The following is a 24,287-nucleotide window of genomic DNA, read 5'->3' as shown; positions in this document are numbered from 1 at the left end:
GTGGACTTGCACCGTGCCACAACGTTAACTAAGGCTCTACTTGGGAGATAACCTAAGTTTTATTTTCTTTCTTTTTAACTTTGAAATAATTGTGTGTTGATAGTGAAGGTAGAAATGTTGAATGTGGTTGAAAAGTGCAGGTTGGCGAGCTTAAGGTTCAATAAGCGTATCGCCCAACAGGTCAGGGATCTCCTCCTAGACCGCCGTTAGACTCAAGACAATTTTAAATTGGAGTCTGTAAAACTTGGTGAGCCCAAGAAATGATTGGCGAATTGCTGACAAGGTCGACGATCACGATCTAGTTTGCCGTTTGGACTCCCAAATTAACTAGAGGTCCTGTAAAACTCGGTGAGGTAAGTGACCACTCGGTGAGTAAGACTAATGTTGCCGAATGGGCGAGAACTAGACGGTTTTTAAAGGCCAAAGGTTTAAACTTTGAGACACTTTCACTTTCCTTTGATGACTCCACAAATTGGACTCATTTAGGACATTATTTTAGTAGAAATAGTGTCCTCAAATTCTTATTTTATCTCAATATCTGATGAAAACTCTTAAGTTTTAGGTATTTGAAAATTGAGTGAAAGCATGGACATTTACGCACAAAAAGGAACAAAAAGGCTGAAAAGAACGACGAAACTGAAGCCTGAACTTCGCCAAGTACACTTGGCGAGTTGCCGAAGGGACATACTCCACCCTTTGTTCTAGTACACAAAGCCCTGAAGGAAGAGGATAAAAAAAGTGATGAAAGGAGCAGTCCGCGTGTCGTCGAACACTTCCGCGAAGTAGGGATATGCCGCCTAATGATCCAGGACACAAACATGTAGAAGGCAAAGCACAAAAGACGATGAACAAGAAAAAGGGTGAATCGCCGAGTTGATCGGCCATTCCGACTAATGTCACCAAATGACCCACTACAACACAAATTTTGAAAACTATAAATACTCGTTGAGAGTTATAGCTTAGTATCAAATTTTAGTATCATAATATTTTCAGTGTGAAACAATCAATATAATTTTAGTACTTTTTCTCTGAGTTTGAGAGAGTTTTGAAACTTGAAGAAGAAGAGAGTTTCATATCCAAGGATTTAGACTTGGGTCTCTCGGATTCTTCATTCTTGGCTTGTAACAAGACTTAAATATTCATACATATTTGAATGCAAGCTCATTTAGGTATAAATTTATATCTATTGATGTGTGGATAAAAACCCCAATTCTTGTGTATGATTTAGCAAATATATGTTGAGATTATTGTTGGGTCTTGTTTGCTGATAGGTTAAATGTATTTTAATGATGATTTCAACTAGTTGTTGTGGTTTAATTTAATGGGTTTGTAGTTGCAACTACAAAACCGCCCATCTGTTTTCGTCTTGCTCGAGAGAGAGGTCGCGAAACCAAAATCACTAAACTGATGGCCTAAGGAGTAGGTCGACATGAGGTTTAACCCAAGAGGGTGAGCCCTAGTCCCATATCCTAACACTCAGCTCGAGAGAGTGAGTAGGGTAAGGCGTAGGTTGGCCTTTATGCGGCAAATGGGTATCTGAGAGGAACCAATTTGAAATGGGGTAAGTTGCCCGAGAGGGAACTTATTTCCATTTAAAGCTTAGCCTAGTTACTATTATCTTGGAAATTTCCTATTGAAAGTATGTACACAATGATTTATATCAATATATATTGCGGTCACACCCCAAGAACTTCTCTCCATATTTAATTTTTCTCTTTATTTTTGATGTTTTAGCTATACTTGTGACAAACCTCCATTGATATTTGACACTTTTGTGTCACCCCCTTTAATTTACTATGCATTCATTCGTGAAAATTATTAGCTACGATTAGCTTTAGCACATTTGCGTTTAACCACTAATTTTCATGCCCACTCCCTTGGGACACGACCCCAACCCTTGGTTGGGTTATTATCCTATTGCACGATCGTAGACACTTGCATCAGAAGTTGTGTCATTGATTACGCAAAAATCAATCACTTTTAATATTTCTAAACTCACACCCGCACATTAGTTTCAATATGTCTTGCATTTTTAGAGTGTTTTAGTCATTGTTGTGTGTTCGGAGTGGATTACTTTACCGCCTAACATTTCAATCTTCATTAATCGACATCAAAGGTTGGTTTTCCAAACCACAAGTTTCTTATTACAATTTTCTACTCATTTGCAATGATTTTATTTTGTCGAACTGTGATGGGCCTTTCTAATAGTGTTAGTTTGTTTGAATGCATGTTTTAATTTGAGAATCTTTCCCGTATTGCTTATATTGTTGAATTCTCATGATTTTTCAAGCCTTAAAATCTATTCAATCTTGTGGGGTTGTGCTTGAATGTTGTTGGGTCTAGTCGGGTGAAGTCTAAGTAACCTGTAGTTGTGCCAAATGATGTAAGTTTACCAATGATAGAGCGGGTAACATCATCCTTAAGGGCACAAGTCATCAAATGGCCAAATTTGGCAAAATTCGGGAGAAGTCTTAGTATCCCGGGGTAATAGGTATAATGGGTCTAACCTTAATTTAATAAGTGCATGCTTTGATTTTGCTTTCGGGGGTTACGGGGTTGAATTCAAGAAGTTGGGTTGAAAGTAGTCACGTTGGGTCGTTTGGCGAGCTTGGTCGAGCTCGCCGAACCACTCGGCGATTTGCCGAAGTTCCCCATCTCGCCTTTAATTTCATGCTAAATGAGTAGTTGAATTCTGTAACTTTCGGCGAGAAGCTTGAGGTCGCCAAAGGCACTCTATGACTCGCCGAAAGTCTTCTTGATAGCCATTTGTCTGCACCACTAAACCCGCTTTGCACTGTACCTTTCAACGAGATAATCCTTGCTCGCCGAATGCAGTCGGTGGTTTGCTGAGAAGCCTTTCCATCAGCGACATGCCAAATTTTTCTGAGAATTTTGAGCTGATCCCTTCAGTGAGCCTGATATAGCTCGCCAAAGTGATTCAGCGACTCATCGACTTGTTCGGCGAGTCTGTCTACAACTATTTTTCTGTACTTTTGATTGAAGTGTTTTGAATATTTTCCCAATGTTTAGCAGACATGGCCAAACCTAAGGTTGCTGGTAAAGAAATGCCACCCCGTAAGAGGGCTAAGTGCAGAACACTAAATGAGGATGTAGCTGCATCTAGGGCCAAGTCGACCAAACTTCCCACAATTGGTGGAAAGGGAAAAAGCAAAGGGAAAGTGATGTTCGACGTAATCAACTGACAAATTTAGGTTCAAGTGCCAAACGATCGCGCGTAGTGATATAACCTAACCAAGGGCTGGGATCGTTCCCACAGAGAGTAGTTTTGAGATTTAGTAGAAAAATAAAATCAAGTTCTAATTAGTCATAGCAATAAATATTAACGAATAAAAACATACTAAAACTAAGGAGTGACACAAGCATCAATTATCGATGGGGATTTGTATTAATTAACAACTAAAAAAGAGAGTAAAAATATAAGGAAACGATATATGGAGTTGCTGCATTAAGCACATAGTTGTTGCATTAAGCACAACCTCCGCCTTTGCCCATTCACTCTCTCGAGTTGCATGTGTAGAAGAAGGACTAGGATTCACTCTCTCGATCTGAACCCATGGCGACCTAATACCATCGACTATCAATTTAGTAGTCATAATTTTACGACCTTTCTCTCGAGCAAGCCAAAAACACTAAGATGAAATCGTATTGGCAACTACAATCCCATTAAGTTCATACACAACTACTAAACAAAATCACATTTAAACAAAAAATAAACCATCAACATGCAAGACCCAACAAATAATTTAACCCATATTCAAAAAATCACACCCCAAGTATTGGGGTTTTAGCTAGACATGTAAAAAAGATTAAAATTTATACCAACATCAGTTTCCACCAACTGGGTATGAAGAATTAATTCTTAGAACATGTCAAGAATGAAGAATTTTCAAGACCCACGTCCAATTTCTTTGAGTTGAAACCCTTTGAATCTTCAAGGTCTTAGAACAAAGTCTCCAAAACCCACTTAAACTTCAACTCTCCAAAAACTGTAAAAAAATCGAATAATAGAAGTGATATGATATGGCTACTAGAAATTTAAACAAGTATTTATAGTGTTTGAAAATTTGTGCTGCAGAGGACAATTCAACACAGTTCGTCAAGATCGCTGATACGCTCGGCAATCTGCCTTTCAGTCAATTTCATCGCCTTCCTGCTTTAGCCTTCAGCCTCTTCCCGTTTTTAGTCATTGGGTGATATGGTACTGCTTCGTGGAACTGATCGATGACGCGCTGACTGCTACATTTCATCGCCAACTTGACCTTTTCCTATAGGGCTCAATATACTGGAATAGAAGAAGATATCCAGGCCCATCGGCGACTCGCCAACTGGGCTAAACGATCTTCAGGCCTTCATTTCTTCGTTCTTTTCAGCCGCCTTCTTCCATCTTGCCAAGTAGAGTCCATGCTTAACATCAAACTCTAAATACCTGAAACCTAAGGATTTTCATCAGATATTGAGACAAAATATGCATTTGAGGACACTAATTTTATCAAAATATAGCCTTAAATGAGTCCAAATTATGGACTCATCAACACCCCAAATTAAACTTTTGCTTGTCCTCAAGTAAAACTGAAGTTCGGTAGTCCAAAAAGGATGTCTCAAACAGTGCTACACAAGACTCAACCATGAATGTACACAACAAGACTCAACTTACTCATCCAAGAATCAATTGTATAGTCAAAGACTTGTGACACACCATTATCAAAGATTCTCAAGCTCACTATACTTCTTCAAATGCAAGTTCGAGCTCAACAGAGGTATTCGAATGCCCTCACACAAAACATGATTCCATATTCACACATAATGGTTTAATCATTTAAAATTCTTGAATCAAATGCAACGCTCACTCTCACAAAGAACAACAAAAAGGTCTTTTCAAAGCTTGTAATGGGATGAGTGCAAATGTATGTTCATTTAGGCTTAGTGATTTTTATCCTCGTGAAATGTGGTGCTTTCAACACTCTCTTTCCTCTTCTTTCATCATTTTCTTTAGTGCTCATAAGTCATCCCATTATTCACTTCCATGAATTATTCGGAACCCCATTTCCTTTGACATTTCTTATAAATTTATTTCACAACTTTTTCTTTTTCTTTTGTCTTGTCTTTTTTATTGTATGGAGGGGTTCCTTTTTTCTCAACACCATGGGTTAAAAGGAACTTTTCTTGCACTTCTTGACTTGCCTTTTCTTTTCACGACACCCCCAACTTAGGCTTTTTGCCTAAGTTGGCTATTAAATCAACCACAAATCACGAGAATTATGGGAAATAGATTTAATAAAGGTCATGTTTTCATCAAGTTTCTTCCAAAGAAATGTAAGGCTCAAGGGGTGTTCAAAAGAGGTTCACACACTCACAAGGTAGACCACAAAAGGGGTATATGTCAAATTGGCTCACACTTTTCGATGTTTCCTAAGATCATATCAAGAGATAGCCTTACTTAGTCGAGTGGACGAACGGGGCAAATTTTAGGCGTTATCATGCATGGTTCACAGTAAGCTCATCACACAAGGCATCGACACCAAAGTCAAACAAGACTCCACACTTTCGCTAGTGTGCAACATTCATCACAAGAGAATCAATTCGATAATTGGCTACTCACAAAGAGATGCAAAGAGTTCACATATTAACTACGTAACTTCAGTTGTCTCATCGTAGTCGCACATTCATGTTCCTTCAATTATGAGCACTATTTGAGTCATCGATATTGATCAAAACTGAGACTCAAATTTGATAAAGAACAACTACATTCCACACGTACAAGAGGTGGTGAAATATTTGGAAGGGTCAAAATCATTTACAATTTAAAACAAAAGGAGCCACAAGCTAAAATCTCCGCTAAAAATAATATAAAACACAATTTTAAGCACAACAACCCAACTATATAAACAAAACACGAACATCAAATTCACACAAAAGATAGGCCTCACCCCACCATAAATAAAAACTATTTGTCCTCAAATGCAAATAAATTAAAAATATCCCAAAAGTGAAAGAAATAAAGACAAAGAGGGGGTAAATAGGGAATTCTGTCTAAATAATCGCTCCATCTGTCTGGGTATCAATGCTCGATGCCTCACCTTGAGCCTGGAAATCAGTTCCCGAGATCACCCTGAGCATGGGCATCAGTGCCCGAGGTCACCCTGACCCTGGGCATTAGTGCCCGAGGTCACCTCAGGAGGAATAACAGTGCTAGATTCACCAACTTCTGTTGACTGTGAGTTTGCCAGAAAGACATGCACATCCCTGTAGAATCCCCTAGCCCATGAAGGAATATTAGGGTCCAGGGTAATGGTTTTCCTGGCAGAAGTAGTCATCTTGCCCTTGCCTTTCCCAATATTTGTGGGTAGTTTCCAAGCTTTTCCTTTCGACGTAACTGCATCCTCCTTTATCACAATCCCTTTGGACTTCTCTTGAGCTGGCATTATTCTTACAGCAGCTTTTGATGTAGTCATATCTGCAAAATCACGAAGAGAAGTTAGAGAAACTTAAACAGAAGTTCATTAGAACAATTTCAGACGGACTCGCCAAACAAGAGGGTGACTCACCAAAATTCTTGGGCGAGCTAAATCGTGCTCGTCTTAAGGATTAGCTCTAAAATTTTAGCAAACAGGCGATAGGAAAACCACTCGGGGTGTCGCTGTTAGCTTTCGGCAAACAAGGACAAGCTCACTGAAAGTTCCCGTGCACAAAGGCTAAAAGGTGCCGAAAGAGGGCGATAAAGAAGACTTTCGATGAGTCGCCAAATGCTTTTGGTGACATCAACCTTTTTGCCAAAAGTTACAGAATCAATCATCAAATAAAACATGAAATCAGAAGCGAGATGGGGACATTAGGTGAACTGCCGAGTGGTTCGGCGAGCTCGATCTAGCTAGCTAAACGGTCTAACGTGCCTATTTTCCACCCAACTTCTCGAATTCAAGCCTGCAACCCCCGAAAACAAAATTAAAGTATGCACCAGTACAATTAAGGTAGGACCCATACACCCAAACACAACCCCTCAAATTTTAATCCAATTAACGACATGCAATTATAGGAACTCAACAGTCACAACTACTCGAGCATGATTATCAAATTAAATCATGCATGTAAACAATATAATCCTATCAGGCAGGATCATAACACTTCAACAAGATCAGTCTATTGGAAATGAATATAAATTTTGATAAAATAAACTTGGGGCATAGAAAACCAACCTTTTTTGTCGATAAAGAGAAGATTGAAGTGCTAGGCGGAAATGTAATCCAATTTCGATCACAAATCAACACTAAAAATACTGTAAAAATGCAAAAATATAGGAACTATCATGCGGGTGTGAGTTTGGGAAGATAAAAAGAGAGGAAAAGTGAATGAGGTTTATCTTTTAATCCCAAAATATCCAGTTTTCACCCAGTCGGTGACACTAGTCGATCCCTCCTATCCTCTTGGCCATTCACCGAGTGTTCATTTACCTCGCCGAATTTTACAGAACCTCTAGTGAGTGTGGGGTTCCCAACGGCTGTCTTCGTCAAGATCACTGACATGGTCGGTGATTTGCTAATAATTTCCCTAGGCTCACTGAGTTTTATAGACTCTAATATGAAGATTTCTTGTGTCAAATGACGGTTTAGGTCATGTTCGCCGACATTTTTGGCGACTCGCTGACCAGAATTGTTGCCCGCCACCCTTCACTTTTTCGAGCACTTTTCACACTACAACTTGTACAAATAACACATTATTTTACCAAAACACAAATAGAAAGCAATAAGGGATTTTGGGTTGCCTCCCAAACAACGCCTTAGTTAACGTCGTGGCACGACGCAAGTCCACCTTCAAACCTCATTCTTGGGGTTAACCAAAGTATCACTAGGCAAACCCTCCTTCTGTCTTGGATTGAGATGAGGCTATATTTGACCAATTTGGGTCTCCAACTGCTTTATCGACACTGAATGGGAGGTGAAGGTCTGGCTAAGGGTGGATACATCTTCTTTCATTTCTTTCAAAATTTTGTCAGACCCTTCAACTTTGTTGAGGATAGGAGATAGCATTTCCTTAGACCTACCACCTTTCGAATCATTCAACTTTTGGCGCTCATGGGGAGTCACATACCTTTCCTTCTCCCCATCCTTCCGGTTAGGATTTCGGTCCCTCCATTCTTTGTCGCAATCCTTCCAACCATCTTATCTAGCCCAACCTTGGTTACCACCCTGCCTTAGGTAGTTTGAACAATAGCCACCTCCTGGTTACCTAGAAAATTTACCTCTTCATTATACAATGTTTCAAACTTCGTCTCCTCAGGATTTGCACACCCGATACCCACAACATTGACACCCCGAGCACAAGCTCCCATGACATTTTTGGACAAAATGTCAAGTTGGTTATGATCTTGGCCATGTTTCGGTCCCTCTCCTGATCTTTTTCCATATGCTCCTTGGTTAATTTGAATGTAAGAGGGGAGACTTGATCTTCACAGGTGTACCAAGCCCGATTTATCATGGTCATGTTATCCAATAACTGAGCTTCTATCACGTAAGGTTGTTGCATCAATACTCCTTTAAAAAGTTTGCTAGCAACACCCTTGTTCACCGAGTCTAGGCTCCGATAGAAATATTACAGCAATACATTGTCAGGCAAGCCATGAGTTGGGCATTGGAGCACCAACTTATTGAATGTCAGCCAAGTCTCATGAATTGGCTCGCCCTCCAACTGCTGAAAGATTTGGATACTATTCTGAAGAGTCATCATCTTCGAGGGAGGGAAAAATTGCACATTAAATGCGGTGACCTACTCCTCCCAATAAGTGATGGATTCACGTGGCAACTCCTCCAGGCACTTGCACGCTTCTCCCATCAACGAGAAAAGGAATAACCTTAATCGAACTGACTCCTGAGAGATGTTTTTCAAAGAGAATGGTCCGCACACACCCACGAAGTATCGAAGATGCTCGTGAGGATCCTTATGAGGCAATCCACAGAAATCTTCTTGTAGTTGCAACAATTGCAACATAGTGCTCGTTATATGGAACACTGTATTTCCTTCGACTAGCGGTAAATGGATGGCCCCAATACCTCCCATGAGATGGGGGTTATTAATGTTGGGCTCTTGGACATCGTTGACATTTCCGATGTCGTCTTGGTGGCCCACCTGGCTGCCGTTGCTGCCATTAACACTCATGCTTCCTGAAATATTTACACAAACAAACAGAAAAAAACTAAAAATTAATTAAGTAGAACTAAAACTAAGAAGAACAAATTATTTTACTAAACTAAAAATTCTCAAATAACACCACTCCCCAGCATCGGCGCCATTTTAATGTTTAACTTAATCAACTGAGACTATTTCAATTCAACTGCCAAACGATCGCGTGTAGTGATATAACCCAACCAAGGGTTGGGATCGTTCCCACATGAAGTGGTTTTGAGAATTAGTAGAAAAATAAAATCAAGTACTAATTAGTCATAGCTATAAATATTAACGAGTAAAAACATACTAAATCTAAGGAGTGACGCTAGTGTCAATTATCGATGGGGGTTTGTATTAAATAACACCTAAAAAATAGAGTAAAGATATAATGAAATGAGATATGGAGATGAGATTCTTGGGATGTTATAGGAATACGGAATAAACTAGACTATCGGGTGCATGCTTTTGATAGTAAATTATTGAACATTTTTGACGAGGCTAGACTATAGTGGGGTAAATTCTCTCTTGAGCCACTTACCCCGAATCAACTAAGTTTTTGTCGAACATCGAGTTGCCGCATTAAGCACCGCCTCCGCCTTAAGCAATTTACTCTCTCGAGCTGAACACATGTCGACCCAATACCACCGGCTATCAATTTAATAGTCTTAGTTTTACGACAATCTCTCTCAGCGAGCTAAAAACACTAAGATGAAATTGTATTTGCAACTACAATCCCATTAAGTTCATACACAACTACTATACGAAATCACATTTAAACAACAAATAAACCATCAGCAAGAAAGACCCAACAGATAATTTAACCCATATTAATAATATCACACCCTAAGAATTGGGTTTTAGCTAGATATGTAAAAGAGATAAAAATTTATACCACTATCAGTTTACATCCATTGGGTATGAAGAATTAAGTCTTAAAACACGTCAAGAGTAAGGAATCTTCGAGACCAACATCCAATTTCTTGGAGTTGAAACCCTTTGAATCTTCAAGGTCTTAGAACAAAGTCTCCAAAACCCTCTAAAACATAGACTCTCCAAACGCTGTAAAAAGTTTGAATAATAGAAGTGATATGATATGGCTACTAGAAATTTAAACAAGTATTTATAGTGTTTGAAAATTTGTGTGGTGGACCATTCGGCACAGTTAGTGAAGATCGCTGATACGCTCAACGATCTGCCTTTCAGTCGATTTCATCGCCTTCCTACTCTGTCCTTCAGCCCCTTCACATTTTGAGTCGTTGAGTGATATGGCACTGCTTCACGGAACTGATCGATGATGCACTGACTGCTCCATTTCATCGCGAACTTGACCTTTTCCTTCAAGGCTCAGTATACTGGAACAGAAAGCGATCTCCAAGCCCATCGGCGACTCGCCAACTGGGCTCGACGATCTTCAGGACTTCATTTCTTCGTTCTTTTCAACCACCTTGTTTCTTCTTGCCAAGTAGTGTCCCTGGTTTGCCTCAAACTCTAAATACCTGAAACTTAACAATTTTCATCAGATATTGAGACAAAATATGTATTTAAGGACACTAATTCTATCAAAATATAACCCTAAATGAGTCCAAATTGTGGACTCATCAGAAACAACCAGCGCCACCAGAGGACAACTTCGACAGTGACAATATTTATGCCACCCACCTCACTACTTCTGAGAGTGAGGGTGACTACCAAGAGCATGAGACTGTAGCTTCTGAGGACGATGAGCTAGTAGCAATACAGAAGGCAGAGCTATTGTCCAAAAGGATCAATGATCCATCTAAGATCAGGACTCCTCAGGCTACCACTTCTCCTACTCCAGCTCCAGCACAGGCTGTAGTCCTAGAACCTCATGTACAGGGTCCTCCTCCCAAGTCGATGAACAAATTAAAGAGTAAGGGGTTGAGAACGATATTGAGGAGAAGCATGTGTCCGCTGACGGGGTGATTGATAGGTACCAAGAGATTATGAGTTGTCTGAAGTCTAATAATTTCTAGATCTTCACCAAGCCCCATGGCCCATATATTCCAAATTGGATTCGGGCGTTCTATGGTTTTTATGGGGCCTTGATACCATAGAGAAAGAAGCAGGCATCAACATTTAAAACGGTTGACAATATAGTTGTCCGGGAAAAGAAGGTCAAGTGTGATAGTGAGGCAATTATTGATGTCCTAGATTGTCCCAATGATACTGATGACAAGTGCCAACATCTGATTAGGACAAAAACTCTGGACAATATGATGAAATGGTTGGCTCTGCTCATATCAGACTGTACTCCCAAGTGGTTGAAGATTGGAGCATCAATTGAAAAGAAAGATCTAAACATTGCTACTAGGTTTTGGTTTGGCTTCATCAGCAGCACTATCGTGTCATCCCAGAACGAGTCGATCATCCACCTAGCGAAGGCAGCATGTATGGGTTGCATCATAAAGGAGGCAAGGATACATCTGGGGATCACTATAGCATATGAGATAGTCATGAAGGCCAAGCATCACCTGACCTTACTTCCCTTCCTGGTGTTGATCACCGAACTTTGCAGACAGGATCGAGTCCCTAGAGATGAAAAAAAGGATGTGGAAGTGATGCCCACATCCTCTACTGTTATCTGGAGGATCGAGGTAGAATATTTGAAGGATGAGGTGGAGAAGAACAAAAAGGCTGCCCCGATCATAGATATGATGTTGTTATTTCCCTAACCCCGCTCACTCAGGCTGCATTACTCCGGATGGGGTAGCTTGCCTATTCTGCCGATCGTCGTACTGCCAGACTCGAGGCCTCCATTTTGGGCATGATTCAGACTCCCCTGGCTGATGTTGTGACACCATTGAATGCTAACATTGATGCCCTTGCGGCTAGGATAGCGGTGTGTGAGTCTGGCTAAGGGGCCACCGAGGAGGTGACTACTTTGAAGGCCGCTATTGCTGTAGCACAAAGTGATGTGGATCAGCTGAAGTCCACCGACATGTCCATGATTTTTGGGATGGTGGAGATCCCAGATGTACCAGATATGCCTCCGGCTACCACCAGAGATGAGGTTAGAATTGAGAAAGTAGCTAATCCCGAGTCTGAGGGTGAGACTGATAAGAAGATGCTTGAGGTGGCTGAGGAAGCTTCGTATGAGGGCCTTACTAAGACTGGAGAGGACATGGTAGATGCAGTTGTGCAGTCTTCTTTGGCGGATACACCCTTGGCTGACCCTAGTGCAACTACTATACCTTCTGAAGTGACTCCGAGAACTGATGCTCAAGTTAAGAGTGATGCACCAGGCACAGATGGAGCATTTGTTTAGATATGATCCCTCTTTACCTCCCTCTCTATCTTACTTTATTTTGACTTTTGGATAATTGTGCTTGCATTTGAGGACAAATGATTTTTATTTGTGGTGGGGTAAGGCCCACCTTTTTTCACCTTTTGTGAATTTGATTTTGTTTATATATTAGGTATTTGAGCTTAAATTGTGTTTTATACTATTTTTTGTGGATGATTGAGCTTGTGGCTCCTTATTTTAATTGTAAATGAATTTTGACCCTTCTGGAAAAAAATATTGTACCACCTCTTGTTTGTGTTTAAATGTGTTTTTTTTCAAATTTGAGTCTCGGTCTTGATCAATATCGATGACTTGAATAGTGCTCATAATCAAACAAAAATGAATGTGTGGCTACGATGAGGCCAAATGAAGTTGTATAGACATTATGTGAACTCTTTGCATCTCGTTGTGATTAGTCAAGTATCAAATTGAGTGTCTTGTGATGAACATTGCACACTAGCGAAAGTGTAGAGTCTTGTTTGACATTGGTGTCAATGCCTTGTGTGATGAGCTTACTGTGCACCATGTGTGATGACACCGAGAATTTTCCCCGTTGGTCCGGTTGACTATGTGATGTAATCTCTTGATGTGATTTTAGGCAACTTTGAAGAGTGTGAAACAATATGACATTACACCTCTTTTTGTGACCTACCTTGTGAGTGTGTGAACTCCGTTTGAACACCCTTTGAGCCTTAACCTTTTCTTGGAAGAAACTTGATAAAATTGTGACCTTTCTTGATCCATTACCCATATTCCTCATGATTTGTGGTTTGTGTGAATAGCCAACTTAGGCCAAAAGCCTTAGTTAGGGGTGTGGTGAAAAGAGAAGGTAAATAAAGTAGTGCAAGGAAGTCCCCTTTTGACTCTTGGTTTTGAGAAAAAGGGAACCCCTCCACATAAAAAAAAAAGAGAAAAAGAAGAAAAGAATGAAAAAGAAAAAGAATGAAAGAGTTGTGGAATAAAGTTGTGAAAATGCAAAAAGAAATGGGGTAGCCAACAGTCCATGAAAGATGAATAATGGGTGACTTTGAGTATGAGTGAGAATGATAAGGAAGAGGAATGAAAGAGTTGTTAACACCACATTTCATGAGGATAGAAGTCACTGAGCCTAAATGATAATACCTTTGCACTCAACCCCGTTATAGGCCTTGGAAAGACTAGTTTGATCTAGAGTGTGCTGAAACAATTGTTGGTTGGAAAATAAGGGCAAGCATATGGGTGGAATAATGCATTGTGTTCATCTTTGTAAGTGTGAGCGTTGCATTTGATTTCCGAGCTTTAAATTGTTGAACCATTCTGTGTGAATATGAAATCATTCTTTGTGTGAGGGCGTTTGATTACTTTTGTTGAGCTTGAACTTGTATTTGAAGCAAGTAGTGTGATCTTGATATTCTTTGGTAATGGTGAGTCACAACTTGAATATTTGAGTGCACAATTGATCCTTGCATGAGTAAGTTGAGGTTTTTTGTGTGCATTGATGATTGAATCTTGTGTAGCACTATTTGAGACATCTTTTTTGAACTACTGAACTTGAGTTTTAATTGAGGACAAGCAAAAGTTTAAGTTCGGGGTGTCGATAAGTCCACGATGTGGACTCATTTAGGGCTTTATTTTAATATATTTAGTGTCCTCAAATGCATATTTTGTGCCAATAACTAATGTAAATCCTTAATTTCAAGTATTTGGATTGAGGAACAAAGCATGGACACTAATGAGAAAAAAGGAACAAGTAAGCTGAAAGAATGAAGAAAAGAAGGCCTGAGAATCGCCTAAACTATTAGGCGAATCACCAAACGGGTCCGCAATGCAGTGCTATATCGCCCAAAGTTACAGAACTTGGAGATGTTGAAGGCCAAAGTAGAAAGGAGATGGAATTTACCAGAGGGAGGATCATTGAGTGGATCGACGATCTCGACATTGCTCCGAATGGTCCTTCGTAGCACATTTTTTGACAACTATTAATACATTTTTAAATTATTAGTTTTGTATCTATCTATCAATTAGTATTTAGTTTTCAAAATTGAATTATTATTGTTCAGTTTTGTTTGAGAGCTTACAACTGAGTTTTTGGAGACAATATTTCCTTAGCTTTGAAGATTTGAAAATTTCCATTTCTGAGAAATTGGAACTGGGTGTTGAAGATTCTTCATCTTAGACCTTTGTAAAGACAATATTAATCCGACCAAGTTGACGAATATACAATTTGGTAACGATTTTTATCTTTTTATGATGTCTAGCTAAAACCGCAATTCTTGCGGTGTGGTTATGTGATTATGGTATGATTTAGCTGTTGGGTATTGTTAATTGATAGTGTAAATGTTGTCTAAAAGTGATTTCATTCCATAATTGTTGTTTAATCTAGAGGGTTGTAGTTGCAAATGCAACTCCACCTTCATGTTTCTGGCTTGCGAGAGAGAGGTTTTAAAACCAAGATTACTGGTTTGATGGTTTGTGGGTATTTGGTTGTTATGGGTTCAGCTCGAGAGAGTGAATCCTAAACCCTTTTCCACACAGTCATCTTGAGAGAGTGAATGGATTAAAACGAAGGCTGTTCTTAATTGCTGCTTATTGGTGTTCGAGAGAAACCAATTTGATTAGGGATATATTATTCGAGAGAAAGTTTATCCCCACTAAAGTCTAGCTTATTCACTGATTTACAACTATTCACTATTAATTACAATCACCCATTTGTCTACCATAGCCCATAATTCAATCACATCCCTAGAACTCGTCTCTATATTTGTTATTTTTGTATTATTTGTTGTTGTAGGTGATAGTTGAAACCAATCCCCGTGTTATTTGACACTTGTGTCACCACAAATTTGAACCATGCTTTTATTCGTAAATGTTTTTAGTGATGATTGACTTGAGCATATTAATGTTTTTCTATTGATTCTCAAATACGTACCACTCCCTGTGGTATTCGACCCCAACTCACTTAGTTAGGTTATATTACTGACTAAAGATTGTTGGCACTTAGTATTGGATGATGTGTCCTGATATGTGAAATCATATATCTTTTTATCAGAGGTTGATCGATCATCAGAAGAAGAATTGGGCCAAATTTCAGTTTACTAGTTGAAGTTTTCCAAAGTCTCAAATAGGTTCCTGCATTATTTCTTAGTGAATTTATGTATTTGAATACTTTTACCACTGATTTTTTGTTGTAAATTCAACTTGACTTCTACCCGGAACAGATAAAAAGGGTATCTAATTCAAATCAAGGCACTTTTTTCGATCTTTCGCTTAGATGTACTTGGCAGATGCTAAAGTGATAGCTTGTCTTTATGTGAGCCTAAGGTTTCTTTACTATGTGTTGATAATGTAGATGTTGAAGTGTGAATATACTATTTGATCCTATTGATGACCGAATTGATTCTTCTAGTAAGATCAATTTGTGTTCATCTAGTGTTGACACCAATGTTTTAAGGGATAGTTCATTATCATGTGATAATTGGGTTGATCAACATGCATTTGTGTCATGACCCAAGCCTATACCCCGGACGTGGCACGATGTACAAGACTCCAAAAAGTTTCATACAAGCCTTATCGCATGTCATCACATAAGATAATAGAAATTTAGTGCTGAATTTAAAACTTTTCTTTACAATTGAAGTCATTTTCATAAAAGCAAACGGAAGTCTTTCTATACTTTGTCTCAAACAATCTACAGAACTTTGAATAAAACATTAGTAAACAGCCCATACAAAAGCTATAAACATAATATAAAAGACATAAGGGAAATAGTAGGTCGGTCCTTGAACCTATGAGTACTCACAAATTCTTATACTCCAAGCTCCTTAGAAACCTATCTTCAAAGAATAGGACATCAAATCTTCAAACCCTACAATTTGGTAAAAATGAATAAATATGGGTTAGAGCATTTAATGTACTAAGTATGACAACAATGCAAAAATCATGCTTAAAAGGGAAATTTTATTTGAAAATCATGCTATATGCCAATTTTGAGAAAACTCCATGAACATAAGTATAAGAGGCATAAGATACAACATAATCAACATACAAGCCATTTCATCACATTAAAGCTTTCACCTGAAGTAACCTCAAGCTATACTTTGTGCAATTCATGAATAGCATCTCATACTACCATCCACACTAAGTACCACATTAAGGCCACCAAAAGTGAACTTACCATTCCTCCTTTTCATCCTTAAACAATACTCATACATAAGGAACATATACATTTCATAAGTCCTGACAAGGAAGTTACTCATAATACAATCCAAGTAAAGCATGCATCATTACGTTAAACATTTAAGTCAACACTCTTCATTAGCTTCATTAAGAGCACATTCGTTCATTAGACATCAAGACATTAGAGAATCAAACCATAGTCCTCTCAAATCCAACTCGTGCAATGCATGGATTGTATCCCATATGTATACCCACACTTCATAGAACCTCTCAAGTACCCATAGCACATATCTCACATGATGGGAATAAACATTAACCGACATAGACCATGTGAGCTTAACATGGAATCCGGTGTCTTACCCCACACCGAAAAGAGGTCGTATACTTGCTAATTTCATTATAACTATAATCATAATTATCTATGACTGTAACTATCCTTTCAAAACGATTTTCTATTTTTATTTTATTTATTTTATTTTTTGTTGTTAATTATGTTTTGTTGTTAAAACATATAAGTTTTTACATCTGGCTGTAAATATTTTACTTCCCGGGGCTAGTTCTATTCCTGACATTTTCCAATATAATACTAGTGATTTATCTATGTTCCTGTCATTTATTGCTACTGAGTAGTTAGCACTTATTATAAATTTAAATTTTTGGTATATGAGGTTACCTTTTACTGCACTTATTATACTTTTTTCTAGGGATTGTATAATTCTATCATCCGCTAAGTATATTTCTATGGGTGTATCTATTCCTTCTCTAAAACATGCTTTTAGTAGTATTTCTATTCCTCCTAAGTGTACATATTTAATTGGATTTTTAGCCTTAAGATCTTGTATTTCTTTGTTTATTATTCGTTTATTTATTATTGATATTTAGCCTTTCCTTTGGTGTATTTACAATCTACGATATGTTCTCTTTGACTTACTACATAATACTCTTCTTTTTGTCGTTTAAACCAATTTCTTATTGTTGGTATTTCAAATATTTTTTCTACGCTTAGGTCTAATTCTTTTCCTTTTATTTGTTCAAATATATTATTATCAAATATTATTTTTTGTTCTACCGATTCTTCATCTTTGTATTTTTCTTTAGTTATTATTTGTATATATGTTTCAGTTATTGATATCGTATTCATTTTCTGATTCTATTACTGGATTATTTTCTATTTCATTTTCTGATAATTCATATCTACTATCATTGATTTCTTGTATGTACCCTTTTTCTAGTGATTCACTTATATGTATCTTAAATTCTGTTAAATCATTAAAATTATATTTTAATGGTTTTTGGGTTATTATACTATTATTATCTATTAGCTCAATTTTTATTTTTGTTTTATGTTTTTCCCATCCTTGTAAAGGATCTTCACTATATAATAATTCTAACTTATCTTGAATTATTTTTACTTTATCTATAGAGAATATAATTAATTCTATCTTGGGGTCTTCCTCTTTTATATTTTCTAATTTTTGTGTAATTTTTTCACTTCCTTTTATCCATTTTGTTATTTTTCATTTTTTGTTATTTACTCTTTTTGCTCTTATTTTTTGTTTACACGGTGTTGTGAACCACCAGTGTGTTTTTGTTGTTATATGTGGGTATAATTTTTCTAAAAATGGCATTCCTAATAGCATATCTTTTGTAGTAAATTCAAAGTTATATATTTCTTCTATAGTTAATATCTTATCTCATATTTGTATTTTTATATTTTTTGCCTTATATGTGATTATGCTTCCTTCATTATTAAATCATGTTACTACTATCGGTGTTTTTAATTTTTCGCACTAATCTTCTGGTAAACAATTGTATTTACATATATTATCTTCTGCTCCCGTATTTATCATTGGTGAATAATATCTGTTGTAATATCCCTCTATTATTATCTTTGCAAGTATATATATTTTCATATTTTTATCATACTAAAGTCCTTTTTATTACTACTCTTTTATTTTCATAATTTATTATTAACTGTTTGTCTTCTATATTATATGGTTTTACTTGTTCTAGCCATTTTATTCCTAAAGTGATATTTTCATCTCCTTGATATATTTTTAAATTTTATTACTATTGGTACGCCTCATTGATTATTTGCTTTTCTGTAGTTTCTTCGGTATACATTAATGCTTTTGGTAGTTCGGGGCATAATTGTTCAATAGTTATTATTTCATCTTCCGTCACTAATTCTCTTGTAATATAGTTTTCTTCTACTCCCGTATTTATTAATATTAAATATTTTCGTTGTTCCATTATTCCCGTTATGTAGTAATGATGTGGTTTTATTTCTTCTTCCATTGATTTTTGTGGGGTTTTATCTACTCTTGAGGTACTCTTTTTTGATGATATTTGGGGTATTTCATTGTTTATTGTTTTTGATGTACTTAGTCTTTCTTTAACTATTTCTAAAAGAAAAATGGTATTTTGGTATCAGAATAACGAAAAATGGTATGAGAGCTATGGATAATAAGAAACGTAGTAAAAAAACATAATAGTAGAAAGTTAAGAAAGTTAAGAAGAAAATTAAACAAATTATATCCGGAATATAAACAACTCAATATCACAAAAACCAATAACGACAAATTAAACCAATTAATAGATAATATATCTAAAATAGAATATAAATTTATTCAATATTTAAAATTACAATGAATAACGAGAATAACATATATAGACAAAAACCTACTGAAATAATTATACCAAAAAGACAAGAATTAGCACATAGGCAAAGTAGACTTAACAGTAATATATTCGCAGGAATTTGTAAAAAATCTATAATAGCGCAGAGAAAAACTATTTTATATCTAGAAATACAAATAGAAAATTTAGAATATAAACTTCAACACAATCTATAAATGAATAAGGAAGAATACGCAATAGATGAAAATACATATGAAAACTATGACGGATTAAAAATAAAGATAATATTTTCTAATCTAGGAAGAAGATATAAGAAAATAAGTGACAATATAAGTTTGATGTTAGAAACGGAAACGGTAAAACTAGAAGATAGTTTAACTGCTATGATAAGAATAACAAAAGAAAATGAAGAAATAGATAGAAAAATAGAAATTGAAATAATAAAACAACAAACAAAAAAGGAAGTACAAAAATTAGAAGAAGTAAAAAATACTAAAATAATAGAACTAGAAAAAGAGTTGGCAATGTTAAAAGAAATGTATGAAATGAAACAAAAAGAAAGAGAACAAAAAACAAAATTAGCAATGAGATACATAAATTTAAAGAAAAATTGAATTAGAAGAAAAAGAAGAAAATAACCAAAATGATCTACCCGACAATGATTTAGATGAACAACATTCGAAAACAAGCGAAACATATACGGAACTTTTAGCAAACATAGATAATACAAAGAATTTAGAAATAAATATAGGAGACATAGACATGGATGAAAAACCTAGCACATCAGGAGTAAAAAATCCAAAAAATTTAAATCCAAAATATTATAATGAATATTATGGACAATATGATAGAGAAAAACTATATGGGATAAAAGATTAAATAAAAAATGGACGCCTAAACCAATAACTGAACAACATAATTTTTTAGATTTAAACTGTGAAGCAGATATAAATAAAACAATCCAATTATGGATGGGATATATATCAAAAACAATTAATTGATAACAAAATAGTTAACAAAAATATCAGGATATATAGAAAAAACACTTGTAAGAACAATAAAATTATGGCTACAAAATTTATCAGATGAAAGTTTACAAACTCTAAGAAGTAATAAAAAATTTGATGGTGGAATAACTACAACAACTATGGAAATATTATATAAATATGAAATAGCTATAAGAAACAAATTTACTAGTATGACAACAGAAGTAGAAGAACAAAATAAAGAAAAAATCATAAACCAGAATCTAATGACAAAATTAGCAATATGTAACATGTGTTATATAGATGAATATACATGTGCATTTAGAGAATACTATTATAAAGGAACATATAACATAGATGAAAGTAAAGAAATAAAAAAATTATATTTTACAAAATTGCCGGTACCTTTTAATTCAAAAGTAATAAAAAGTTGGAATGAAGCAGGATTAATAGATACCTTAGGAGCTAGAATAAAATTTTTACAACGATAGTTTATAGAACTATGTGAAAAACATAAAGAAGAATTAAAAATGGAAAAAATACTACTAAAAAAATTATCATGTTGCAAAAATAAAACGACACCCCAATTTGGTTGTACGGACAAATACTATAAAAAGAGATATAATAAAAAATATAGATCGAAATATAAATATAAAAAAACAAGAAGAAGATACTATGTAAAAAACTACAAAACCAAAAGACCATATAGAACAAAAAGAAAACTAACGGAATGTACTTGCTATAATTGTGGAAAATTAGGACATATAGCTCTGATTCCAAAATACCATTTTTCTTTTATTATCCATAGCAAGCATACAAGTCCAACATTTATAGTAAATAAACATAGTGAACAAAAAAGAGGAAAAAGTAGAATGATTATTGATTATAAAAATTTAAATGCAAAAACTAAAGCATATAATTACCTGATACAAAATAAAATATTAAAAAAAAGACAAATACAGGAATATAATTATTTTAGTAAATTTGACTGCAAATCAGGATTTTACCACTTAAAGTTAGAAGAAGAATCTAAAAAACTTACGGCATTTACAGTACCACAAGGATTTTATGAATGAAATATATTACTATTTGGATATGAAAATGCACCAGGTAGATATCAACACTTTATGAATAAATATTTTAAACAACTAGAAAATTGTGTAGTATATATTGATGATATATTATTACATTCCAAAACCCAAGATGAACACATAAGATTATTAGAAAAATTCATATATATCATAGAATATTCAGGTATAAGCTTAAGTAAAAAGATAACAGACATAATGAAAAATCAAGTAGAATTCCTAGGAATACAAATAGATAAAAATGGAATAAAAATGCAAACACATATATTACAAAAAATAATTAACTCAAATGAACAACTAGACACAAAAAATAAATTACAATTATTCTTAGGACTAGTAAATCAAGTAAGAGAATACATACCAAAATTAGCAGAGAATTTAAAACCATTACAACAAGAATTAAAGAAAGATATAGAATATCAGTCTGATAAAAAAGATCAAATACAAATTCAAAAGGTAAAATTATTATGGAAAAACTTACCTAAACTATACTTTCCAGATGAAAACAAAAAATTTATTTATATAATAGAATCAGATGAGAGTGAAAAAAGTTATGAAGGAATATTAAAATACAAGTATGATGGCAATACAATAGAACATTATTGTAAGTATTATTCAGGAACATTTAATAATACAGAAATAAAATGAGAAATAAATAGGAAAGAATTATATTCAGTATATAAGTGTTTATTATCATTTGAACCATATATTGTATATAACAAATTCATTATAAGAACAGATAATACACAAGTAAAATGGTAGCTAACAAGAAAAATACAAGATTCGGTAACAACAAAAGAAATAAGGAGATTGATATTAAATATATTAAATTTTACATTTACAATTGAAGTAATAAAAACTGATAAGAATGTTATTACAGATTACCTATCACGACAAAGCTACTCAGACTGAGACTGAGGAAGAAGATACAATTGAAAAGATACTCAAAGCTATTACTACACTTTGTACAAAAGTGGATAGTATGGACAACGAGATACAAAAGCTAAAGACTAATAAAGATTATCTGAAGTTTAAAGCTAGTATAAGTCAGCAACATGACTATAAAAATGCGGAGCTATGTCGATCGGAAGACAGAAAAAATCCAGAGCTAAAAGGTGACGTGGAAAACAGCTAAAAACCCATAACATTTGTTTAAATACAGCTGCAGGTACAAGCCAACGAGTTAGTGAAAAACATAAGAACTCAAACTTAAACCAGTTATTCGAAAAACCATTTACCCCAAGGCCAACACCAAAAAACATATTGACTATAGAACCACAAACTTCTACATACACGGATAGCCTACACCATGAAAAAAGGACATCTAACCATATTACGCGAACCTATATAGAAAATATATACAAATTTCAAACATTTTTAAATCTTAAACCCAGATCTACTACAACCCAAGAACCCAACCAGGATTATTTAACCCAAAAATTACAAGGCTATAATAAACTGATTGCACAACCAAAAACTAACTCCAACTTAGTAAAGACATGTTACAACTATGGACTGTTAAACACACTATATACATATGACGGAGAGGAACTAAGTGAAATATCGAAACTACATAAAGCATTTATTACATATAAGAGAGTTACTAAGGGAAATTTATTCTATATAAAATTTTATACGGCAACAGCAGAGATATTATACGAGAAATAAAACCTCCGATACAAGTGGTAAAGATAGGACTAACAAAAGATATGATAATACCGGAAGATATCGAACAGCAACCAGAGATACAAAAAAGCCAGATACCCAGTTTTTCTGTCAATAAGAGAATAATTGGTATATCAACAATTGTACAAGAACTAGCAAATAATTATTTAAACGGAAACGCTTTATGGAGCTACTGTGCAAGAGATCAGTTAATGAATTATTCCAATTCAAGGGAGCTAAGGAAAACAGATATGATTGAAGTCCAAAGATGAATTTTATCATTACTTAAGCCAGAAGAATGACCTACGGTACGAGCACTAAAAGTAGGATTTATTTTGGCAGAATTATTAACCAGATATTGCAAGCTAATTGGTCACAAATACCCTGATCACATATGTTCGAACTGTAATGGTGAAGATAACATAATCCAGAAGTCAATTTAGAGTGAAAAAAGACGATCAAGACAAGATAAGATATGGACAAGATAAAAAAGATAAGATAATTTTTTTGACTAATTGTTTAAAGTAACGTGACAATGTAGAATAATAGGTGTATAGGTGTGTAAGGATAAGGTAAAATAGTAGGACAAGTGTAAAGTAGGTGTCGAGTGTTATGGTGTGTCATAAAGTAGGTGTAAAAAGTCATATGTGTCATAAAGTAGTTGTAAAAAGTCATATGATGTGTGATGTATTAGGAGTACGTGTAGTATTGTGCAGATTTTCGTTTCTATATAAAGGAAAGCATATGTAACATAAAAGGCAGGCAATGCCTAATATATAAAACTCTCTTTTCAAAAACTCTCTCAACTAGAAACTAATATTTTAAAAGATAATGGAGCAACAATCTGAAATCAAACCAGATATTTCAGATAGCATGAATAAGCAAGAGGCAAATGTATATTGTTCAAAAAATATGCAGAACTAATTTCATATATTCCTGAATATCATATATATGATTGAATAAATTTATGTTAGTTATTATGTATTAGAATTATTTGAATCATGATTTCTAGTTTATTAGCACACTGTAAACAGGGAGAAAACTTCTATACTATGCCATCCTAATTTTGAAACCGGTAGGCGAGGAAAGCCGTTTAGGGGAGTAAACAAAGTTGAGGCGCTGATAAGAAGGAAGTATCCGCTAAAGTACGATGCTAGTAGTGACAGGAGAACATGATAAACAGATAATCTAGTTCATAATGATCTAATATGAATTTAATCAATTATGGATATGATAGGAAGGAATAACTGAAAATAAAAAATCTGCATA

Source organism: Solanum stenotomum, chromosome 5 (genome assembly GCF_019186545.1).
Source record: "Solanum stenotomum isolate F172 chromosome 5, ASM1918654v1, whole genome shotgun sequence".
Taxonomy (NCBI): domain Eukaryota; kingdom Viridiplantae; phylum Streptophyta; class Magnoliopsida; order Solanales; family Solanaceae; genus Solanum; species Solanum stenotomum.
This window is presented reverse-complemented; position numbering follows the sequence as displayed.